The 23,354-nt window shown below is 33.4% G+C and overlaps 1 long non-coding RNA gene across 1 annotated transcript in view; it reads right to left on the reverse strand.

Moving 5' to 3' along the window:
- Nucleotides 1–23,354, reverse strand: part of LOC125100287 (uncharacterized) — a 244,801-nt gene that overhangs the window by 62,512 nt on the left and 158,935 nt on the right. The window contains exons 2-3 of the long non-coding RNA XR_007127491.1: nt 1,910–2,031; nt 972–1,069 (exon numbers count right to left, since the gene is read on the reverse strand). This is a non-coding gene — a long non-coding RNA (uncharacterized LOC125100287). The remainder of the gene's footprint in view (nt 1–971; nt 1,070–1,909; nt 2,032–23,354) is intronic.

The raw sequence follows: 23,354 nt of genomic DNA on the forward strand, positions 1-23,354 counted from the left end.
ATGGACTTCATATTATTCATGTCTCTAGAAGAGAAAGAGAAAGAAAAAGGGTTTTTTTTGTTTTGTTTTGTTTTGTTGGTGGTGGTGTCGTCGTCGTCGTCGTTGGCTAGGGAGGCATCCCTGCCACATTTGTGAAGAAATTTGAGAATCTAGCCTGTCTTCATATCCCAGGCAGAATTTGAAAATACGAATATGTGAGATCCAGTCCGTTTTAAATATGGTATTGCACAGCAAGGATAATGAAAGAATAATTAGTGGAGAAGTGATGCCATATGACTATTTCTTTATGATGGCTACTGACAAGATCAAAAACAGACCCTTCCCTTTGCTTATACCTAATTACAAAGTCAGACACAGTTCCTTCCTCTTTTATCCCTAGTCAGTGTCATGTTATTTGTCCCTTGAGTAGTTAGAATGGTTTGTCCCTCAGAAACTGGCATGACATAGAGATAAACATTTCCCATTCAAATAAGTGACACATTCCCTATATACAAAATAACCTTGAGGGTAAAGCACCTAAGTTTCTCCCTCTCCTTACAAAAATTGCTAAGGCAAAAATACTCTATTGAGCACTCTGATTTTCAGATATGGTCTATTCTCCCTATTGCAGCTGCCCAATAAAATCACCTCTTAATTGTCTGGTGAATTTTGTCTTTGACAGTACCATACATCTCCGTCAATAATTCTAAATAGATAAAAGAATAAGTAATAGCATTTAAATTGAGGCAATTTAGATTGAGCATTTAAATTAAAGACTGAAAACAATATGGAGGAAACAGATGAATCTGAAACCCATATTTCATTGTCTATCAGTACTTGACAGATAATACAAAATTCTACATTAATGCTTTATGTGCATGAGAGTTTGAACTATTTCAGAAGATCACTTTCAATGAACGGTGCCTAGAACTATTTCTAGAAATAAAGGTAAAGTACTTTTGTGTGCAGAAATAAAGAAGTAAAAAACTTACCTTTTCCTAGACTGCTGCATAATCTTCAGTTTTCATCTCAAAATAAGTTTATTCTCTACAATCTGCTCTATTTTATTGCTATCATTTTTTAAATATATCTAATAAATAGAAGAGATATGAAATTTATCAAAACCTTCAATATGATGTGGAATCAAAGAAAGAAAGAACAGTACTAATTTCAGAATGACAGAATTATAATTAAAAAAATTCTAGTATTAAATTATTTATAATCTGGACTACATATATGTATTCTGTTTACCTCACTCACTTTGTCTTCTCTCTCTCTTTTTTATGGGGGGGGGCAATTTCTGTTTCCTATCATGTCCCACTAATTGAACCCATATACAATTCTCACAGTTTATCTTTTGTTTAAAAGAATTTCTCATCCTATTGACATCCACAGCCAGACACCATCTACATCTTCTTCAGTATTGCTAGGCTACCCTAATTTTCTCTTAGCTATTATTTATCTGACAAAATGGAGGGATAGATTATAATTCAAACTTCTACCTTTTCTAATACATGTGTAAAGACAATAATGCTTAAATTTTTAAGCATTTCTCAAAATCGTCATGGTCATAAGAAAACAAAACAAGACTTAGATATAGTCCTAGACTGGGAGAGACAAAGGAGAGGGAGAATTAATAATTTAATACAATATGTTATTGAGGATGGAGCCTGGAGCAGACAAACAATACTGGTGGAAAAAATCTGTAGAAACCAGAATCAAGTCTGGAGTTTAGTTGATAGCAGTACACAAATGTTGGTCCTCAGTTTTAACAAATATGCCATCATTATACACAATTTTAACACTGGCAAAAATCTAGATGAAGGGCATATGTGGGTTCTCTATGATATCTTTGCAATTTTTTCATAAATCTAAGATTACTACAAAATACAAAATTAAAACCAGAAAACAGCAATATAGAAGTACCTACCATATTCTCCAAGCCAACCTCCAGGAAGATACCTTCTCTTAAGAGACTGCCTGAAAATCCTGGTTATGCCCACTGGGAGGGTTTTCATTTGGATTCAGTGATGTCACTCAGTACTCCCAAACCTGGAGATCAAAGATGTATGTGTTTATAAGAGACACTTAACCTCACAAAACAAACTGAGGGTTGCCGGGGGGGAGGAGGGTATGGAAAGGGTGGTTTGGTTATGGACATTGGGGAGGGTATGTGCTATGGTGAGTGCTGTGAAGTGTATAAACCTGGCGATTCACAGACCTGTACCCCTAGGGCTAATAATACATTATATGTTTATAAAAAAATTTAAAAATTATAAAAAAAAATAAGGGGAGGAATTCAGAATGGTTAATGTGTTACCATATTAGAGTTGAGAAAATCAGTATGAAGTCATGTTTAGCTTAACATAAATAAAAACGGATGGTCGCAAAAAAAAAAAAAGATATATGTGTTTATTCTCTCCACTCTGATCATCACTATGGTTGAGGGTTTTGCCCTTGGGCCCACCTTCCCCGCTCTTGGTAGCTTTCAGTCCCCCTCTCTCAGGAGCTGTATTACATGAAGTTCTTGAGGAAAAAAAAAAAAGTCTGGAGCCTTTCTTTACACATAATTCAAACTCTATTTTTTTGCAATATTTGGGACCCAAACCATCTTATCATTTATCTCACTTTCTAACTTGCAACAACCCCACTAATTCACACATTCACTTCCTTCAGTTAAAATCAAGTGAAATCAAGATATGAATTGCTTCTCAAGCTCAGCAATTCATCAGAGTATCACCAGCATGTCTAATTCCCCTGAGGTAGACACACACACACACACACACACACACACACACACACACATTCTTCTCCTTCATCATTACAATGAGTGAGTACAATTCTTTGAGAGATTGAAGAAAAATCTCTATTAAAAATAAAAGCAAGGGATACTCAGGTGGCTCAGTCAGTTGAGAATCTGACTCTTGGTTTCTGCATAGGTCATGATTTCATGGGTCTCAGGATCTAGCCCAATTTCCCTCCCCCTTCTTAGGCTCCCTGCTCAGAGAGGAGTCTACCTAGATATTCTCTCCCTTTGCCCTTCCCCACTTGCTCTAGCTCTCTCTCTCTCCCAAATAATAAATCTTTAAAAAATAAAAATAAAAGCAAAAGTAATTATTAAATAATGATGGAAATTGAGTATTAGCCATTCATTATTTGATAGAGTTGGTATTCATCAGTTTCCTTAACTAATCATAAATCTGCTTTTACAACCCTCTCCCCTGAAATAACACACTTCATGCTATAAAGGCTTGCTAATAAATAACTAGTCTCCAGTGAAGACACTTCCCTGTAAAATAGATCCTTTGAATCTGGAGAATATATACAGTTCTTGACCATATGAAGCCACCATTTTCTGCTTTCCATCATGTATTTAATCATCTCCAAAATTCTTTTTTCTTTAAAAATAACATTTTTCTTTTTTTTTTTTTAATGATTTTTTTTTAGTGATTAACCCTTCAGCTTCAGGAAGATATGACGTTTCTTCACAGGCCTTCATGTCATCTAAGAAGTTTGTTTGATAAATATTCAGCCAATGGCTGTAGGAGGCAGATGTGACTAGGAGGCATTTATACCAGTTGAAAATCCATTCATAATGTTATCTGATTCATAAGCCATGAAAATTAATGTTATTTATGTTCTACATAGCTGCCTTTAGTGCTGGAAGTTAAAGGGTTTGAAGAGACAAGACATTTAAAGGGTTTATTTTTTTCAACTTGGAAGAAAAATGGCATGTAAAGGGGCATTAAAAATTCATAGATGTACAATGTGCTTTTGGATTTGCTAATTGTTTTCAAAGATTTATACAGTATCTTGAGAAATATAAAGTTATGAGCTGTAATAAATTTTTATGTAATTAAAAAAATTGATTTGGATCAGAAGCACTTATTCACCACTATGGATGTTATTGACTTTATGCAAGAGCAATAAATATTTTGGATTTAAATTAAAATGGCACATTACTTTACTTGTATCTGCATTTACCCACAGCACTACTGATGTATAATTTTATGTCTCCAAGTAAAGAGAAGGGGCCATGCAACATCAGGAGCAGTGATTTTTGTTGCCCTATTTTTAAAAATTAAGTGCAATTTCAAAATATAACATGTCTAATCATCACTAAATTCAAAGAAAATTGTAAAAAAGATAATGAATGTTTTATTATTTATTTATTTATTTAAGATTTTATTTATTTATTTGAGAAAGAGGGAAAGAGAGCCAGCACAGAGGAAGAAGTAGCCTCCCCGCTGAGCAGAGCGCCCAATGCAAGGCTTGATCTCAGGACCCTGAGATCATGACCTGGACTGAAGGCAGATGTATAACTAACTGAGCCACCCAGAAATCCCTTAAAAATTTATTAGAAATAAGAAAATATCTTTTTATTTCATATACCTAATTCTCTTTGGTTCAGGTAGCTACCATAATATTTTCATCTGTTTTAGTGAACCACATCCCTCCTAAAAAAAGATGCAGACACATGCTATATATTAGAATATATGTTTTCTTCATATGTTCCTATATACAAAGACTGTATAACTACTTCACATTAAAAAAGCGTTTTTATTAAGTTTTAATTTTAATTCCAGTATAGTTAACACAATATTATATAAAATTAATTGTTCTTTCACTGATTATTTTGTAAAGGATAATCATCACTAAGGAGATTGAACAATATTATGCCTTTCTAATTGTTTACATTGGAGAAGACTGATAATTGGAAGGATGACAGAAATGCTCACAGAGTGCAGGCATGCTCTGACAAGGGGGATAAAATTAGTCTTTGATAGACTGATAGGTCCTTTTCATCTTTGGGAAAATCCATTACGATGTTTTTCATATACCTAACCAAGAGCTGATTGTCATGTTTCATCCTTTGTCTTTGTAGCTCTGTGGAGCATCACAAAGTAAGACAAATGTTCTAATCAGCTTGTCTGAGAGTAGGTTTCATATTCCCCTATTTGATTTAAGAAACTTTCAAACATAGTATTTTTTAGAAGTTTCCTATCCTGTTTGCTTTCCTTACAAGTATTTTGACTCTTGCCCCTTGAAAAAAACCCTGGATTTCTGAACTAAGTGCAACATAGGGCCTTACCAAGTCTATAAGATGGGTCCATCCTTTATTCTGGATTCTGATAATGCAGATTAAATCTTAGTAGTTTTTCTGTGTTCGCATGTCCCTGCATTTTAAATACCTGAGAGTAAAATCTAAAGATCATTTCCCCAATTTTCCCCTATCTGGTCCTGTAATTATTTCCTAACTTCTTCTTCCTAATCTAAATTCAAATTGACTAGTCCCATGTTTTTCTAGCATAAGGAAATTGTTAGAAGATTACTATGCATCTGGTGAAGGTTGGCATTTGTGTTTCTAAAGCACATTTATCAAGCAAATATTCTATGTAAATGGAACTGACAACCAATTTCCACATCATTGCCTACTATGTGCCATACGTGGAGCTAGGCATTGTGGATACAATGATGAATAAAACTATATTTATGATTCTTGCCTTAATAAATCTTACAAATGGCAGGGAGTAACTTCAGTTACAAATCTCACAACTGTTAGAAGTATATGGAGAGTGGTAAGTATTGGTAGCTGGGCTCCATTTTAATTATGGAAAATTTCATAAAACTCTACTTATACAGCAATGTAATTTCAAGTGTTTTGGAATAAATCTAACAAAATATAGTTAAGATTTAGACATAAACAATTAAAATATCTTCAGAAAAAGTAAGGTCCTAAATTAGTGGAGTCATATGGCATGTTCACAGTTTGGATACTTGTCTTTTCTTCCCAAATGGATCTATAGATTTAATATCGTCCCACCACATCCCTACTTATTTTAGTAGGTTTGATCAAACCCAAAGTGGAACTACATAGGAGAGGAAAAAAAAAAAAAGGTCTTTTCCATCAAGTGTTCCAGTATAACTGGATAGCCATTTGGAAAAGAAAAACATCAAAACTGACAAATCAAATTTCACAGTACAAATGAAATTCTAATCCAAGCATATATATATTTAAAAGTGAAAGGCCTAAGAAAAAAGCTTCTAAAAAATAGTGAATACCTTCTTGACTAAAAAGAGGTTTTTAAATTTTTATTTAATTTTTACTTTATTTTTCTTTCTATGTAAGTTTTGCCAAATTTAGCAAACAAAGCTACATGGCCCCTAGGTAAATGTAAATTTCATATAAGCACTGGATAATCTTTTTTCATGTAAATACATATGTGCATTATTTGGTAAATACATATACTAAAATATTTTGTGTGGCTTACCTAAAATTTACATTTATTTATTTTTTTTTATTTTTTTTTTTAAAGATTTTATTTATTTATTTGACAGAGAGAGATCACAAGTAGACGGAGAGGCAGGCAGAGAGAGAGAGGGAAGCAGGCTTCTTGCTGAGCAGAGAGCCCGATGCGGGACTCGATCCCAGGACCCTGAGATCATGACCTGAGACGAAGGCAGCGGCTTAACCCACTGAGCCACCCAGGCGCCCTAAAATTTACATTTAACTGGGTATCTGGTATTTTATTTGACAATTATGTTTCCTGATAAATATATAACCAAAAAAAAAAAAAAAAACCTGCATGTAGGCACCAAAAGAAAAGTATAGTGATATTCATAGCAGTATATTTGGGAGAGTTCCACACTTGACACAATTTAAGTGTCTATCTTAGGTAGAATGATAAAGAAATTATAATAAAATTAGAATGAAATACCATAAACTACTTGAAAAAACTACAGCTAAAGAAAAAATCCTAACACAAAAGAGTACATATTATATGATTCTATTTATAGAGTTCAAAAACAGGCAAAACTAAATATTGGTATTCTGAGATGCTGGCAATGTTGGATTTCTTGGTCTGGTAGCTATGTGTACTTTGAACTAATTCAGTGAGATCTACATTTATAACTTTCTGTAAGAATTATAATTCAACATAAAATACTAAAATTCACAGTGACACTTATGTAGGCATAATTGATTTTAAAGCAAAAGACATTACTAGAAATAAAAAAAAGGTCACAATACCATAATAAAAAGTTCAGTCAACCTGTAAGCTGTGAAAATTCTGATCTTGTGTTTAGGGTAGTAATTAGTTTTAAAATACCTAAATTCCTTTTTAAAACAGCTTATTTGGGGTATACTAAATATATAATAAACTACAATTTTAATTGGAAAAAAAATAAAATACTGAAAGTAAAATTAACCTAATTTTAAAAATTGATTATACTATCAAATAATTTGAGACTTTAACATATCTTTCTCCAAAAGAAGTTATAATATAGATTAAATAGCACAAAATTAAATTTGATCTAATGAATATAAGAAGAATATTGAACTAAAAAATTAGAAAATATAATATATTGGAGAATTTACTAAACTCACCACTTATAAGACCATAAAGTCATGTTTCAATGAGTTTTAAAGAATAGAGGACTTCCAGACTATTTTTTCTGCCTGTGGAGATTTTAATTTAAAAAATTTTAAAAATAACCAACCGTCCCATATTTAGAAACTGAAAATACACTTCTGAGTCAAAAGATCAAATTAACAATTAAAAGCGCTATTTAGAATTGAAAAAAATTTACATACCCAAGTACTTGGATTAAATTTAAGTGGTATATAGAAGGATTTTTGTAGCAGAAAAATCAATGAGAAAGAAGAAAGGGTATAATTTATTGATGTATATTTTAAAAAATACAAACAAGGGAGAAATTCCTTATATACAAATTATATTTCTACAACAGAATATAGTTGCAATGTACCAAAATAGAACTAAGCCACATGACTCTCATTAATACAGTGGTAGTGAATACTGCAGTCACAGAATACATACATAATGACTTACTGAATATAACGTACCACACATGTAAAATTCTTGCTTAGGATTACTTATGTATGTGTAATATTATTTTTAAGAAGAGAACAAGAGAATGATAAATACAAAATTATTTATTTAGTTACCTCTGGGTGAGAGGAACGAGGAGATTATGATAGAAGAGAGTACACAGGTAAAATACTTTTAATGCTTCATTTTTGTTTTTTTTTTTAAAGTTATACAAACATCATGAATGCATCACCTTTGTAAAATGATTCAAGCAATGCATTGAAATATAGGGTATAAAAAGTATAAGTCTCTTAACTTCCCTCTTATAACTACATTTAGCTTCTCTGTGACCATGCTTTTTAAATAACCATTAACATTTTTCTATTCACTAAAAATGAATTTGAACTATTATCTATATGCATATAAGCATAGTTGTTTTATTACATAAATTATGTGGAAGCTTATATACTGTCCTATTAGCTATATGTCTTAGAGATCTTTTACTATCAGCACATGAAAGTCTGGTTCTCATTTTTTTTAAATAGTTGCATAGCATTCCAATCTATGGATAAGATGAATATTTTGAAATACTTCCTTCTCAAAAGGTAGTTTACCAAGTTTTCATTTTTACAAATAATATATCAAAGTGTATTGCTTTATATATATGTATGTGTGTATGTGTATATATATATATATATATATATATATGCATAAGTATTTTTTTAGAGTAGATTCTCGGAATTTAGATTACAATTTATTGCATAATCATATAATAATATGTCAGTGTCTTTCTCAAGGGCACCTGCTTCTCCTTCCATCCTTGAGCTCCAAATCTGATGGTGCTGACCTGGAAACTATGTGAGGGAGCATGGTTTTCTGTTTTTGAGCTGATGTCCACTCTCTTCTCGCCAGTTCCTGTGATCCTCTAAGAACATCATATCTCTGAGCCATTACCACAGACCATGAGTCAATGTCACATACCTTATGGTATTGCAGTCCATTCTGATAGCTAAATCTACCTTTCCTTTGTCTTATTAGTACTGACACTCATCTTCTACTATTTTGGAATTCTATCATTCCCATGAACTCTAAGACCTAGATCCCAGGTACATGACAGCATTTCTACTGCCAACCCTGATCCACAGCACAGGTGCACAACTGAGCTAAAAAGTAATGGTGGCACCTCCAATAGAGTATTCCTTATTGCTTTAGTGAAAGAAATATTCTTAAGCATTTATTGAGGACTATTTTTCAGCTGGTGGGTTCTCTCTCATATAATAAATATAATAAATCATATAATGAAGTCATTCTAAAATTTCCTAATCCCCGAGCTATTCCTTAAGATTCTGCCAAAGCTTTTCTAGCAAACTAGCAAATTGGAAACCTTTAATTGATTAGTTTGTTTTGTCACTCTTATAATTGAAGCTTGATCCTGAGTTTTACTAATGTTTGCCCCATGACTGCCATAAAGGATATTCACTTTAAACATGGCCATGACTTTTACAGTGTGTTTTAAGTGATGTTCGTTGACCCGAACTTTTTACTCTTTCTTCATGGCTTCTAAGGCAGCTAACTGAAAGCAGACAACTTCACATTTCTCACCACTACAATTGAGCTTATACTATTTTAATGCTAGACTTAATGCATTCCCCAATGTCACTTTTTCTAGCTCACCGTGCCCAGTCTACCACGCATGATAATTCTACAAATACGAATGTTGTTGTGTTCCAGAATCTCCTACTGGAAGTCTGTTTTCTAGGGCAGAGATATCATCATGTGCTTCACATCAAGCAGAGCATGAGGTTAGACTGGGATAGAAGTAGGTTATTGTGAGGCGGTACCAAGAAGCATAAATGAAGGAGTGGAAAGAGGAAGAGTCAGGGAAGATGGAAAATCAATATAAGAGTCATTATTAATAACACAGGGAAGACTTAGCTGTGACCCCTAAGAAGTCAGCTGTGACCTCCAAGAACTGAAGGAGTCCTCCAGTGATGTCGACCTGAATGAAAAGAAACCAGCGCATTTATCCAGTGACTCCCTCACCCCTCATTGGTTCGAGAGGCGTTCTTACAGGCATCAACGATCTCACAGTTTACGTTGTACATGAATGTCATCAAATTAGACTGTTGCAGCACCAAAAAGATCCTGAGGCAGAATGGAAAACTGAATGGCACACATTTGAGATGGAATAAAGCTAATGCAGAATGAGTCTTTCCACAGCTGACTCCTGAAATCGTATACAGACAGAAGAAATATGATGTGAGAACTAAAATGTCTGCCATAGGCAATATAAATGATATCTCTTGGCAAGGACTTCTGGAAACCAAAAGGTATTTTGATCATATTTATGATGTAATGTCAATCAAAAGTTATTAGAAAGTAATTCACATTCATTACTTAAAGATAAATGTAGAAGATGCTAAAGAAATTTTTAATTTTTACGTGGGAAAGCAGGTATACTTCTATTTATACAATTTTAATTGTACTGTATATTTAGGAATAATAGAATCACTTTTAAGATGACATGTATTTCTTTTAGTCTGTGATACAGGAACTTTGTAATTTTTCCCATATGTGTGATGATGAAACTTGAAGTGGACAATATTTTATATTATGTATGAAAAGAACTTGAAGCAAAAGTACTTGGTGCTGGGTTCTTACTATTCAATTTTCATATAGATTTTAAAAAATCTGTAACTGTAAAACCCAGGTAAATAATCTTATGCTATTAACTCATGAGGGAAATCAGTAACATTATTTTGAAATAGCTACAAATGCTAAGTTTTATGAAAAAAATGATATCATTCTCAAGGTCAAAATATTAAATATCAATTGGATCTTACTATACTACATGAATATTTAAAAATTATAATATCTTTGGGTTTTATAGCTTAATCAGGTCATGGCCACACTGCAGAAATTTCCTAAATTGAAAATGGTTTAAAAGCAAAAAAAAAAAAAAAATGACAATTTTTGTTTGCATTTTTTTTTTAATGAGGCATCCACCAGAGACATATTTTACTTTAAGTACTTTAAGGAGAAAATATTATATTTTATATAATAAGGAGGAATCCATTAAATAGAGATGCTTTCCCATGATTTTCTCTCCTTCAATTAAGATCTTTTTCTATTTATTCAAAATACTATTTCTACTTTGATGAGCAGAGTACGACAGAGAATTTTGCTGGGAATACTTCCTACTACCTAAATAGTGTGAAAACAAAGACTTTTTCTAAATGTAACAGTCAATAGACTATCTAATATTTTTCTAATATACTTCTTCTCCATTTTAAATAACACAGTTTTTGTAGTTTGCATACAACAGCTGTTATTCTGAAAACATATTTCTGGCAAGCTCTATTTCTGAATTTAGGGGAACTTCTTTTGGCATACTTTGAGCTTAAAATATGTGATTTTATACTGTTAATTAAACTATAGTATTATGCTTCTTACCACTTAAAATTTTTAACTTATTCAAAGAGTTATTTTGGTCTTAAATTAGTCACAGATTCTTATCATATATAAATCTTAGCCATATGTAATAGGGAAAGTATAAGTGAAATAAATTGGTTAAGTTGTTCCTAAACATTTCTACACTTAAAAATATATAATTGTGATTTAACACTGCTGCTCAAAACTTTCACCTTCTGTTTTTTTTTAAGTAATTGTTTCTGAGACATCATAAGTCAATTTGATTGTACATTCATATCTTTTTAAAGTTAAGAATTATTTTATCTATTGCATCACTGAATTGTGTTCCTATTGAATTTTTCCTTTATCTTTCATGAAAACTCATTCCTTGGGTTTTAAATGTGAATTCTTTCATCACTTGTTTTCATCTCTTATTCTCCCTGCCATGCATTCTTAAAGAGATGATGGATTTGTCCTCTAATTCTAATCTTTTCTTATACTGTTTTTTTTTTTTTTACAACAATAACAAAGATTTTTATTCTACCATGAATTTTTGGTTCCTTTCTTTTGTTCCCTGTATCATAATACTTCCTTTTAATCAATCTGTATAATTCTGTCATGTCTTCTCAACAAATCTTTTCCTTAAAATTTTTTAAGACTACAAATCAAATATATTCTAAAATATTTATTGTAACACTTATTTTTCAAGCATATATACATTTTTTTCCCAATATTTTAAAATCATGCTCTGATTTCTGTTTCAGATAATTTTCCAGGACTGGATCTGGCATTTTGCTTTTATTTATTCACCCTTCAACAAAAGGTGCTTTTGGGGTGCTCTCATTTTCTTTTGAGTTATTGGGAAAAGAAAACATCACAGATCAAGAACCTAGTGTCATTGATGAGCATCTGACTCACTGAAATTAAAGTTCCTAAGGCTGATCCTAACTTCTACTGGAATTTTTCTGCCTGGCAGTTGGGTTCACTCTCTGTACATTTTATAAATGTAAAACAGTTGCTTACACACAAATTATAACATAAAAATTGACTCCTGTCTTAACAGACTTTGATCCTAAAAGCACTTAGTGTTTTTCAGAACTACATGGCTTTTGTTATCTAATATATCTGTATCCAAAAAAGTAATGATCTCCCTAACCTGTCCCTCTTTAGCCATACTCATACTATATCCTAGGAGTTGAGTGGGAATGGAAGGAGAGATTCTGTTTGAAGTGGTGACAAAGAGAATTCCTGTAGTTTAACATTTGTATCAAATTGGCCTGTAAAAATCCATAAATTACAGAATATGTGGCAGACAAAACCTTTTTACTACATTCCAAAAGTCACCAACATTGTTTTAAGCGAGGGAAACTTGCAATGCAGATAAGTTATTGTCATTTCATTTCCATTGCCTTGAATCTAAGATAAGACTGATGTCAGTGTGGTCGTTTTAAGCATCATCATGCGTGCCTATTTACAAATTGAGAACTAGCGAAGCATGAACTACTAGTCTGCTACTAAGACAGGAAAATTCTGCTTATTAGGATTTAATCAACATTGGATCTTAAATTCTGGATTTGCATTTAAACACACTGGAAACTAATTTCTGGCTTGAAAAAATACCAATGAATCTGTTGTAGTCTTAAATTTTTTAGTTGCCTTCTATCTGAGCTTTCTCATCACAAACTCTTTAATTTTTTTTTTTAAATTTTTTTATTTTTTTCAGCATAACAGTATTCATTATTTTTGCACCACACCCAGTGCTCCATGCAATCCGTGCCCTCTACAATACCCACCACCTGGGGACAAACTCTTTAATTTTAATTACAGTTATCAGGTTATCCACCTTTGGTCAGTGAGAGTAAAACAAAAAAATACCTCGAACTCTTTGCAGTTCTTTTAGTAAGTTTTATGGGTAAAACCACAGCCTGACCATTATGCAGTAATGGTTTTATTTAAGCTTTTTTAAACAGCCAGGATTTTTTTTTTTTAAAGATCTTATTTATTTATCAGATAGAGATCACAAGTAGGCAGAGGGGCAGGCAGAGAGAGAGGGGGAAGCAGGCTCGCCGCTGAGCAGAGAGCCCGATGCGGGGCTCGATCCCAGGACTCTGAGATCATAACCTGAGCCGAAGGCAGCGGCTTAACCCACTGAGCCACCCAGGCGCCCCTAAACAGCCAGGATTTTATCTGTAATTATACATATCAGCTTGAACAAGGAGTATAATATTTTTATAATAAGATTAGCCATTCCATCTGACAAATGGAAATTATTGAATAAACCATTTGATATGTATTAGTTATCAGTATTAGAATAATTGTGAATTATGGCAAGGCCTACTCAGTGTTGCAATTTCAATTCTTCTTCATTGTCATTCTTAAAAATCCATTTGAAAAATAATAGCTCTTAAAAATTGCATCAGGGATAAAACTTGCTAAATGAATGACTCTCCTTGGAAATGAATAAACAGCTCAAGAGCTTAGCAATCAATCACTGCTATGATATTATATAAATATAATTTTCTATTCCATTAGCATTCTAATTATTTGTATATTTTTCTTTGTCATTTAATATATTGGTTTGTTCAAATTTTTATGAAAGTAATTTTACACTTTTACTTATTTCTCTTTAATATTTAGCTTTACAATTTCAGTGACCTTCTTTTATATGTAAATGCTCTTTCTAGGAGATCTTGCCAACTACCAGCTATCAATTACTTAATAAAGAAACGTAATGAGCAATTCACTACAATGGATTTGTTTCTTACAGGATTACTGGCTGAAACTCTATCAAGATTTCTTAGCAGACACCTATGTCTTCTGCACCTGGAAATAAATGAAATCTTATGCTATTGTATTAGCTTAAGTTTATTTACCAAAAGGCTTATAAATGACATTCTTTAATCTTTCAGAGTTTATATTCAATTGATTTGATATTCTGAAAAACTACATGCCAACAAGTCAGACAACTTATGAGAAATGGATAGATTCCTAGAAACAGATAACCTACCAAAACTGTAGCAGGAAGAAACAGAAAATTTAAACAGACTGATTACCAGCGAGGAGACTGAATCAGAAATCAAAATCCCCCATCAAGCAGAAGTCCAGAAGCAGATGGCTTTATAGGGAAATTCTACCAAACATTTAAAGGAGAGTTAAGACCTATTCTTCTCAAACTATCCCCCTCAAAAAAAGAAGGAAAACTTCCAAATTCATTCTGTGAGGCCAGTATAACCCTGACACCAAAACCAGATAAAGACGCCTCAAAAAAAAAAAAAAAAAAAAAAAAAAAAGGAACTATATGCCAGTATCCCTGAGGAACACAAGATGTGGAATCTTCAACAAAACATTAACTAACCAAATCCAAAAATACATTTAAAAAAATTCACCACAATCAAGTGGGATTTATTCCTGGGATACAAGGGTGGTTCAATATTTGCAAATCAACATGGTATATCACATCAGTAAAAGAAAGGCTAAAATCCATATGGTCATTTTAACAGATACAGAAAACGTATTTGACAAAGTGCATCCATTCAGTATAACGGCCTCAACAAAGTAGGTTTAGAGGGAACATACCTCAACATAATAAAGGCCATATTTGAAAAACCCACAGCAAACACCATACTCAATGGGGAAAATTGAGAGCTTATCCCTTAAGGTCAGGAACAAGACAAGGATGTCTACTCACCACTTTCATTCAACACTGTACTGGAAGACTTAGCCACAGCCATCAAAAGAGAAAATAAAATAAAATAAAAAAGCATCCAAATTGGTAAGGAAGAATAAGATTTTTCACTATTTGCAGATAACACGATATTCTATATAGAAAACCCAAAGACTCCTCTAAAAAAAACTACCAGAACTGATAAATAAATTCAGTAAAGTCATAGGATATTAAAAAAACAAAACAAAACAAAACAATGTGCAGAAATATATTGCATTCCTTTTTTTTAAGATTTTATTTTTGGGGTACCTGGCTGGCTCAGTCAGAGGACCATGCAACTCTAAATCTTGGGGTTGTGAATTCAAACCCCTGTTGGGTATAGAGGTTATTAAAAAAAAAAAGTCTGAGCCGGCAAGTCACCCCAATGTGTTGATTTCTATACACTAATAATGAAAAAGTAGAAAAAGAAATTAAGAAGTCTATCCCATTTATAATTGCACCAAAAATAGTAAGAAACCTAGAAATGAACCTAACCAAAGAAGTGATAGACATGTACTCTGAAAACCAAAAAACATTAATGAAAGAAACTAAAGATGATACAAAGAAATGGAAAGATAATCCATGCTCATCCTAGAAGACAAATATTGTTGAAATGTCTGTGCTACACAAAGCAATGTAACATTAAAAGTAATCCCTATCAAAATACAAATAGCATTTTTCACAGAACTAGAACAAACAATCCTAAAACTTATATGGAAGCACAAAAGGCCCCAAGTAGCCAAAATCATTTTAAAACAGAAAGTAAAGCTAGAGGTGTTACAATTCTGGACTTCAAATTATATCGCAAAAGTGCAGTAATCAAAACATTAAAGTACTGGCACAAAAATAAACACATAGATCAATGGAACAGAATAGAAAACCCAGAAATAAACCTTTATCTATATGGTCAATTAATCCTCCACAAAGCAGGAAAGAATATCCAATCACAAAAAAGTAGTCTCTTCAATAAACAGTGTTGAGAAAACTAGTCAGGTACACACAAAAGAAGGAAACTGCACCACTTCCTTTCACCATACACAAAAATAAATTCAAAATGGATTAAAGACGTCCATATGAGACCTAAAATCATAAAACTCTAGAGGAGAACACAGGGAGTAATGTGTCTGACACAGGGCATATCAACATTTTTCTACGTATGTCTCCTGAGGCAAGGAAAATAGCAAAAAATAAACTACTAGGAGTACATCAAAATAAAAAACTTCTGCAAAGCAAAGGAAACAGTCAACAAAACTAAAAGGCAACCTACTGAATGGGAGAAAATTTTTGCAAATGACATATCCGATAAAGGGTTAGTATCCAAAATCTGTGAAGAACTTGTAAAACTAAAAAAAAAAAAAAAAAAAAAAAAAGAACTTGTAAAACTCAAAGCCCCCAAAACAAATAATCTAATTAAAAAAATGGACCAAAGACATGAGCAGACAATTCTGTAAAGACAACATCCAGTTGGCCAACAGGCAAATGAAAAGATGTTCAATATCTCTCATCATCAGAGAAATGCAAATCAAAACTACAGTGAGATATCACCTCACACCTGTCAGAATAGCTAAAATCAAAAAAGCACGAGGAAAACCAATGTTGGTGAGGATGTGGAGAAAAAGGAACCCTCATGCACTGTTCAGGGAAATGCAAACTGGTGCAGCCACTGTGGAAAACAATATCGAGTTTCCTCAAAAAATTAAAAATAAAACTACCCTATAATCCAGTAATTGCACTACTGGATATTCATCCAAAAAATACAAAACCACTAATTCAAAGGGATACATGCACCCTTATATTTATAGCAGATCTCAGCAGCCAAATTAGGAAAGCAGCCCAAGTGTTGATCAGTAGATGAATGGATAAAGAAGATGTGGTATGTGTGTGTACATGCACACAGACATATGTGTATAATTTATGTATAATGTATGTATGTATGTACATACACATCTAGAATGAAATATTATTTAATCATAAAAGAGAATGAAATCTTGTCATTTGCAACAACATGAATGGAATTAGACAGTATAATGCTAAGCGAAGTCAGTCAAAGACAAATGTAGTAAGTTCTGCATAAAGTGAAATCTTACAAACAGAAACAAAACAAAAAAAAGCAAAGGAAAAAGAGAGAAATGAAGAAACAGACTCTTAACTATAGAGAGCAAACTTATGATGACTAGAGGGGAAAGGGATGGAGGGATGGGTTCAATAGGAGATGGGGGTTAAAGAGGGCACTTGTGATGAGCAGGGGGTAATACATGGAAGTGTTCAATCACTATATTGTACATCTAAAACTAATAAAACACTATGTTAACTATACTGGAAGTAATATAAAATATAAAAATGATTTGTGTTATGCTGAGAGTTATTTTAAAATACTTTTTGTTTAGATTATTTAATATCTATTTTGAGCACCTAGAAGTATTTTAAATCTCAAGTAGAGATTTAAAAAAAAAAAGTTTTTTTATACAGTCATATGCTTGTAACTGTTAAAATAGGTTCTCCAGAGAGAAAAGGAACCAATTTGTAGCATTTGAAAATTTTTCTGTTATAAACTGTCTCACCAAGACTAATTTTAAGCTACTGATGGGAGGTTACGTATGAGGAGATGGGAAGGAAAATACCGTCAGTTTCATGAGCATATAAAAGCTGAGAATGATAGCCAGCACACTACTGAACATGACAAAAAGTCTTTTACTTAAAATTTATAATTATGTAAATATATTAAAATCTCCTAAATGTGTTTAAACTGCATGTTATATGTACAATATGTACACATATGTACAATAGGTACAATATAACAGTGCTATATGTATAAAAGCTGTATTGTACAAAAGGTAGCCTTAAAAGAAAGCTTTCATTATGCCCTTTGTCCAATCTTAACCTAATCTTTCAAATTTCCCCACACTTCTGTACCTAAAGATTCTTTCAAGGATCACCTTTTTACCTATTTATTTCATTCATTCATAATTAATTTCATCATACCCTTTTAAATTTTAATAAACTTCAGTGCCTACATCTTCCCTGTAATGTTCGTGCTTTTTGCAACCTAAGAAATTTTGTCTAACCCAAGGATACAAAGCTTTCTTTCATTTTCTTCCAATTTTTTTTAGTTTTATTTTTTACATTAAAAATGTGATCCATTTTGAGTTAATTTTTTGTAATTAAAGTAACAGTGAAAGTTTATTTACTTACCAAATTCCCAAATATTCCAACACTACTTACAGAAAAAAAAATTTTTTTGCAGTGTTTAATTTACATATTTCTTGAAAATTAACTGACCACACATGTGAGGGTTTAATTTTAGGTTTTGTATTTTGATGTTTTGATCTATGCCTATCCATACAAAACTACATTATCATGATTATTGTAGCTTTAGAATAAAATTTGAAGTCAGGTAGTACAAAATTCTCCCACCATATTTTTCATTATAGAAATATAAATTAAAATCACAACATCTACTCAAATATATGGTATTTTTTAATTGTTAATTTTAAATACTGGTGAGAATCTGCAGTAAACAGATTTCTTATAATTTGTTGGTAGCATTTTAAAATTGTCCAGTATTTTGGAAAATTCTATGGAAAAAAACTCCTAGGAATAAATATGCATATGTTCTATGGCCTAGCGATTCTACTCCTATGTAATAGGGATAACTTTCAACTTGATATAAAAGAAAATTCCAAGAACTGTAGATCAAAAATGGCAATGTAAATGGCAATGTGTGTTCTTACTAATATACTTAAAATGGGTTTTACTGATCCATGCAACTAAGACAATTCACAGCTTGAAGAAATTGCATAAACATAATTTTGAGGGAAAAAAGCAAGATTCAGAGGATAATCCATAAAGTACAAAAACTTGTCTATGGTTTTAGAAGTCAGAGTAGGACCTACTTTGGACAGGAAGTGGAAATAGTGACTAGAAAAGAGAGTAGGGGATCTCTGAGTGTTATATTTGTAGATTTGGATGATAGTTACATCAGTGTATTCATTTTGTAAAAATTCATTTAGTTTTATAATCATGTATTGCACTCCTCTGTATGTATATTAATTACTTTAATTAGGTTTATTAGAAAAAGTCTCACACTTAATTTAAAAGAAGACATCAATATAGAACCCTCGTAAGGTATTCAGTGAGGTACCCTGGAGCAGAGAAACTAAGAATAGCCTTTTACATTCCAAAAAAATTAATAAATCAGAAATCATATTTTTCCATATGAAATAAAGAATATTCACAAAGGGTTTTTCTTAAGGCCTATGGATAGAAGCAAAGCTATCATTTCATGTGTTTCAAAGGGAGTGTAGGATTAAAAATAAGGGTACATTTATTGTGAAGTTCTTTGTGAAAACCTACTGTCCTAATTTGGATACTATTTTATAATCGTCTGTGTACTTTAAGTCAGAGTTCAGCAAATTTCTTCTGTAAATGGCTTGAGAGTAAATATTTCAGACTTTCCAGTCCATCTGGTCTTTGTCACAGCTATTTAACCTTGTTGCTGCAGAGCAAGAGCAACTAGAAATAACATGTCAACAGATGAGCTGGGCTGTGTTTTAATAAAACTTTTGACACTGAAATTTGAATTTCATATAATTTCACATATAATGAAATTTTTAAAAAAATCCTTCAAACATTTAAATACATAAAAAACGGGGTGCCTGGGTGGCTCAGTGGGTTAAAGCCTCTGCCTTTGGCTCAGGTCATGATCCCAGGGTCCTGGGATCTAGCCCCGCATTGGGCTCTCTGCTCGGCAGGGAGCCTGCTTCCCCGTCCCTCTCTGCCTGCCACTCTGCCTACTTGTGATCTCTGTCAAAATAAATAAATAAAATATAAAAACATAAATAAATATGTAAAAAACATTCTTAGCTTGTGGAACATACAGAAGTAAGTAGTAGACTGTATTTGGCCCATGGGCTTTAGTTTGCTTACCAGAAACTGAGGTTTTTTGGACGTTTTTCTATTTTATCTATAGTATTCTAGCCCTAGCGTATAACATCCAACAATCTGCTTGATGTGTTTTGTTTTTCTCCCCTGACACCTAACAGAAGCTAAAGAGAAAAATATACCCCTCCATTACTCATGCTGTGTCACTCCTGTACAATGGTCTTCTTCCAGTCAAGAAGCTGCACATGCACTATTCACTGGTCACTTAGTCATCACGCTAGTCTATTCTGCTGTAGGGTATGTGAATGTGGTTCCAGAAATAGCAAGGACCTGTTTAAATATATCTCCTCTAGAACAGATTTTAAACCGACTGAAGGGGCCTGTCAATGCCCTGATATTGTTTGCATATTTTATGCAGGAATGTGCATTATATATGGAGGGCTGGATTTATCATTTTCATCTGATTTGGAAGAAGTCCATGGCTCAGAAGATTTTAGGGAGCACAGTTAAGAGCCCAACAACGTAACAGCCTTATGGTCAATTAGTCTTTGACCGACAGGAAAGAATATCCAATGGGAAAAAGAGTGTCTCTTTAACAAATGGTGTTGGACAGCAACATGCAAAAGAATGAAACTGGACCACTGTCTTACACCATACACGAAAATAAATTGATAATGATGAAAGACCTAAACATGAGACATGAAGCCATAAAAATCTTAGTGAAGAACACAGCCAGAAACCTCTTTGACATCTGCCAGGGCAATTTCTTTCTAGATATTTTTCCTGAGGCAAAGGAAACAAAAGCAAAAATAAACTATTGGGACTACTCAAAAAAAAAAAAAAAGTCTTTTGCACAGTGAAGGAATGAATCGATAAAACTAAAAGGCAACCTGCAGAATGGGAGAAGATATTAGTAAATGGCTTATCCAATATAGGGTTAGTATATAAAATATAAAAAAAAAAATTATAAAACTAAACGCCCCAAAAATCAATCAATCAAAATATGGGCAGAAGACACAAATAGGTATTTTTCCAAAGAAAACACATCCAGATGGCCAAACAGGCAAATGAAAGATGCTCAGTATCACTCATCATCAGGGAAATGCAAATCAAAACCACAATATCATCTCGCACCCATCAGAATGGCTAAAATCAATAACACAAGAAATGAAAGGTGTTGATAATGCTGTGGAGAAAAGGGAAACCTCTTTCACTGTTAGTGGGAATGCAAACTGGTGCAGCCACTCTGGAAAACAGTATGGAAGTTCCTCAAACAGTTAAAAACAGAACTACCTCATGATCCAGCACTGCACCGCTAGGTATCTACCCAAATAAGACAAAAATACTAATTCCAAGGGGTACACGCACCTCCAGTGTTTATAGCAGCATTGGGTACAATAGCCAAATTGTGAGCCAGCCCAAGTGTCCGTGGACTGATGAATGGATACAGAAGAGTGATACACACACACACACACACACACACAGAATGGAACATTATTCATACATAAAAATGAATGAAATCTTGCCATTTGCAATGACATGGATGGAGCTAGAGCATTATGCTAAGGGAAATAAGTCAGAGAAAGATAAATACTATGATTTCACTCACACATGGAATTTAATAAACATATGACAAAAGGGAGAAAAAAAGAAGGAAGCAAACCAATAAGCAGACTCTTTTTTTTTTTTTTAATTTCTTTTCAGCATAACAGAATTCTTTGTTTTTGCACCATACCCAGTGCTCCATGCAATACGTGCCCTCCATAATACCTACCACCAGGCTCCCCCAACCTCTCACCCCCAGGATCCCCCAACCTCCCACCCCCCACCCCTTCAAAACTCTCAGGTTGTTTTTCAGAATCCATAGTCTCTCATGGTTCATCTCCCCCTCCAATTTCCCTCAACTCCCTTCTCTTCTCCATCTCCCCATGTCCTCTGTGTTATTTATTATGCTCTGCAAATAAGTGAAACCATATAATAATTGACTCTCTCTACTTGATTTATTTCACTCAGCATAATCTCTTCCAGTCCCGTCCATGTTGATACAAAAGTTGGGTATTCATCCTTTCTGATGGAGGCATAATACTCCATAGTGTATATGGACCACATCTTTCTTATCCATTTGTCCATTGAAGGGCATCTTGGTTCTTTCCACAGTTTGGCGACCGTGGCCATTGCTGCTATAAACATTGGGGCACAGATGGCCCTTCTTTTCACTACATCTGTATCTTTGGGGTAAATACCCAGTAGTGCAATTGCAGGGTCATAGGGAAACTCTACTTTTAATTTCTTAAGGAATCTCCACACTGTTCTCCAAAGTGGATGCACCAACTTGTGTTCCCACCAACAGTGTAAGAGGGTTCCCCTTTCTCCACATCCTCTCCAACACACGTTGTTTCCTGTCTTGCTAATTTTGGCCATTCTCACTGGTGTAAGGTGGTATCTCAATGTGGTTTTAATTTGAATCTCCCTGATGGCTAGTGATGATGAATATTTTTTCATGTGTCTGACTCTTAACTACAGAAAACAAACTTATGGTTGCTAGAAGGGAGGCAGGGGTGGGGGCAGTGGGGGAGGAGGGTGAGTTAAACATGTGATGGGGATTAAAGAGCACACTTGTCCATGATGAGCACTGGGTGATGTTTGAAGTGTTGAATCACTATATTGTACACCTGAAACTAATGTTACACTGTATATTAACTGGAAGTTAAATTTAAAAGTTAAAAAAAATAGCCCAACAATATATCTATGTTCTTAGTATCTGTAATGTAGGAACTGGCCACAATGAGGGCTAACAATATGGTGAAACAGGGACACTAGAAAAGCTAAAATTAGCGAAAAAGAGATATTCCACAACAATGCTCACATTAACAAAATCTGTTTGAGAATATTATAGGTAATGTATGCTTACTAATTTAAAAAATGTTTGCATTAAAACAATTCACATTTTAGAGTTACTGTAGAAATATGCTTTTTCTTTTACCAGAGTCTCTGCATTTCTATCTTGATATTCTGTCTTTGTAGTAAGATAAAGGTCTTTATTGGACCCTCCATTCTGAAGCCAGAATCTTTGTTCACGGACCTGCCTCTGGAAACTGGGAGCTGGCAATGCAGAGGACTTAGGCAGAGCTACTGGGCATGTATGCCCTTTGTTTGACCACCACATTTCAGTTCTAATGATACTGGTTTTGCACACTGGAACACAACTATTGCCCTGTTTTGGTATGTCATCAGGCTTAAATCATTTTTATTCTCACACTAGGAGAAGTAGCCCTGGGCTGTATAGTCCATCTGGTTTCTAGGACTATCTTCTTATCCAATCTGTGAAATCTCCCATGTATCATCTTGATGTCAGATCTGTGGCTTCTTTTGTTTTCCATTGCCTACCAGCAGTGTTTGTGCTTGTAACATTTTCCCTTTGTTTTTGCTTCAAGGACTCATATCTAGAAAGCCACGAACAAGGCAAAGGATGCTATCTTTTGATACTCTAACACTAACTGTTTCTTAGAGGACTGTACTTTCGATGAGACATCTTCCTTTAAATATAACTG

The sequence above is a fragment of the Lutra lutra genome, chromosome 5 (genome assembly GCF_902655055.1).
Source record: "Lutra lutra chromosome 5, mLutLut1.2, whole genome shotgun sequence".
NCBI classification, from domain to species: domain Eukaryota; kingdom Metazoa; phylum Chordata; class Mammalia; order Carnivora; family Mustelidae; genus Lutra; species Lutra lutra.